The sequence below is a fragment of the Bubalus bubalis genome, chromosome 14, assembly GCF_019923935.1.
Source record: "Bubalus bubalis isolate 160015118507 breed Murrah chromosome 14, NDDB_SH_1, whole genome shotgun sequence".
NCBI lineage: Eukaryota > Metazoa > Chordata > Mammalia > Artiodactyla > Bovidae > Bubalus > Bubalus bubalis.
This window is the reverse complement of record NC_059170.1, coordinates 40693317-40695767: the sequence shown is the minus strand read 5'-3', so window position 1 is coordinate 40695767 and position 2451 is coordinate 40693317. Positions and strand designations below refer to the sequence as shown.

General features: G+C 44.7%; 1 non-coding gene across 1 annotated transcript; it reads right to left on the bottom strand.

Moving 5' to 3' along the window:
• Positions 1–1727: 1727 nt before the first annotated feature.
• On the bottom strand, positions 1728–1799 carry TRNAC-ACA. Its single transcript has one exon. It is a non-coding gene; the product is annotated as a tRNA-Cys (tRNA).
• Positions 1800–2451: the final 652 nt, after the last annotated feature.

Here is a 2451-nt window from a genome sequence, read left to right as displayed (position 1 = left end):
TGCCAAATTCAGACTTAAATTGAAGAAAGTAGGGAAAACCACTAGAACATTCAGGTATGACCTAAATCAAATCCCTTACAATTTTCCCAGGGTCACGTGCTAATAAGTGAAGGGTCACAAGAGAATTCCTAGCTAAGTGAGATGGGGGCTTAGAGGAGGAAATCATCACATCTTAATAAGAAAATGTCAAGAGCTTCATCAGGGAGGATGTCTTTGCAAGGTTTAGATATCAGGGAAAAACTTTGAAAGGCAAAGACTGGTTGTGGGGAGTGGGATGTATTCTTGGTGGAGGGAATATTTGAGCAAAAGCTGAGGGTGTTCGTGGAACAGCGAGACTGATGGACTGGGCTGTGGTGGGGTGCAGTGAGAGACAAGGCTGGAGAGAGAGAACATTTTGGGGATGACAGCTGCAATGTAGGGGACATTAACGACTGTGGTCTTAGCTGTACTCTGAGGAGGACTGTCAGGATTAATATTGGAATCCAGGAGTGCAGAAAACAGTTAGGAGTGTGCCCTAAGAATTTCATTAAAGGTAATGAGAGTCTTAACTAGGGCAGTGGCTTTGGGAGTGGATGGCATTATGATTTTTAAGATGAGCATCCTGTGGGTTATTTGGTTTTAGGATTCTCAAGGAAGAAATTGTGCCGGTTTCTACTGGGTAAACCCTGACTATAAATACTCTGATGTATAATATGGTTCTACTAATTCTTCTAGAAATTATACTAACATATGTCAATACTTTCCAAGCAATGTTGTTTCCAAGTAGCTCCAGGAGCTATCTGCTGATACTAAAGGCAAGCACAGGTGGTAGCATCAGCCCCCCAGCCCGCAGTCACCTTGGCGAGGCCAGCAGCTCAACCCCTCACTCACAGGCTGCAGTGGGCAGACTGGGGTGGATGCTGTACCTCCTGGTGCCCACATCACTAAGGGATTAATCTCAGGAGGCTGAGCCAGGTCATACAGGGGTCCTTCTTCTCAGGTGTTAACTATTTAGTTCAGTTCAGTCACTCAGTCATGTCTGACTCTGCGATGTCAAATGTATGTGGTGTAAAACTAACTTCTTCTATGAAAGTTTTCTGCAGGCTGGTCTTTTCCTTCTTGATGCTGCTGTATCACCTTGTATGTCCTCTCATGAGACCACTTATCTCATGTCACTGTTACTATCTCTTTCCCCAGCTTCTGCCTCTATTATCTTGTGAGTTTCCCAAGGTCAAGGACTGTGCCCTGCTTAATCGAGGACTTTTATCCCAAAGCCGAGAACTAAGGAGATGAAGCTGACTGAAGGAGAATGAGCTGTTAGAAGGAGCACACCATTTTGGGGGACCAACTTTGACCAACAGGGACCAGGATCAGAGTGACATAAGCCTTGTGGAGGAGGGCAGACCATGGTGGGAAATGTCAAGATTCCCTGCATGTTGAGTGCGCCTTCTCCTTCCCATCCTAGAGCTTCTCCTATCCACCACTTTTTTTGTTCAAACCTTGGAAGATTTTTTGTTTTCTTTTAAATTTTAATTAATTTGTTTTTTAATTGAAGGATAATTGCTTTACAGAATTTTATTGTTTTCTGTCAAACCTCAACATGAATCAGCCATGTACGTATGTGAAGTTGCTCGGTTATGTCCGACTCTTTGTGACTCCGTGGGCTATAGCCCACCAGGCTCCTCCTTCCATGGGATTTCCCAGGCAAGAATACTGGAGTGGGTTGCCATTTCCTTCTCTAGGAGATCTTCCCAACCCAGGGATTGAACCTGGGTCTCCTGCATTGTAGACAGATGCTTTACCATCTGAGCCACCAGGGAGTGTACATATGTCCCCTCCCTTTTGAAACTCTCTCCCATCTCCCTCCCCATCCCACTCCTCTAGGTTGATACAGAGTCCCTGTTTGAGTTCCCTGAGACATACAACAAGTAAACCTTGGAGGGTTTTCAGCTTGGTATTTACCACAGAGGTCATTCCCTTTCAAAACTAGAGGAGCTTGGCAGATGGTCCATGAAAACTATGCTTTTCACCACAATGCAGCCAAACTCCTCCAGCCATAGTGGAAGGAAACTTTTGATCTTCTTGGTGTGAAAATGAGGAAGGAGGTGAGTGTTGGGAGTGAGGACAGCAAAAAGCAAAATCTTTGGGGGACCCACCGTTCCATCTTTGAGGAGACATTGCGCAGAATTCATCTGATCAAATTTTGTTTTTGGGAACAGGTGAGGTTTTGTTATCCTCATTTTACTGAAGATGTACCTGGGCCCAAGGTTAAGAGGTTAAATCATTTGCCCAATGGCTAGTAAGAACCCAAACCTTATGACTTTGAAGGCAAGATTCGTTTTCTCAAACTCTCAGAAGCTACTTGAGCAATAAAGAGATCACTTGAGGTTCCTTTGAGGAGTGAGTCAGCGTCCCCACTGTTTCACACTGACGTAAATGCCTTTCTTTTCTGGGCTCTGGGATGATCAGAAA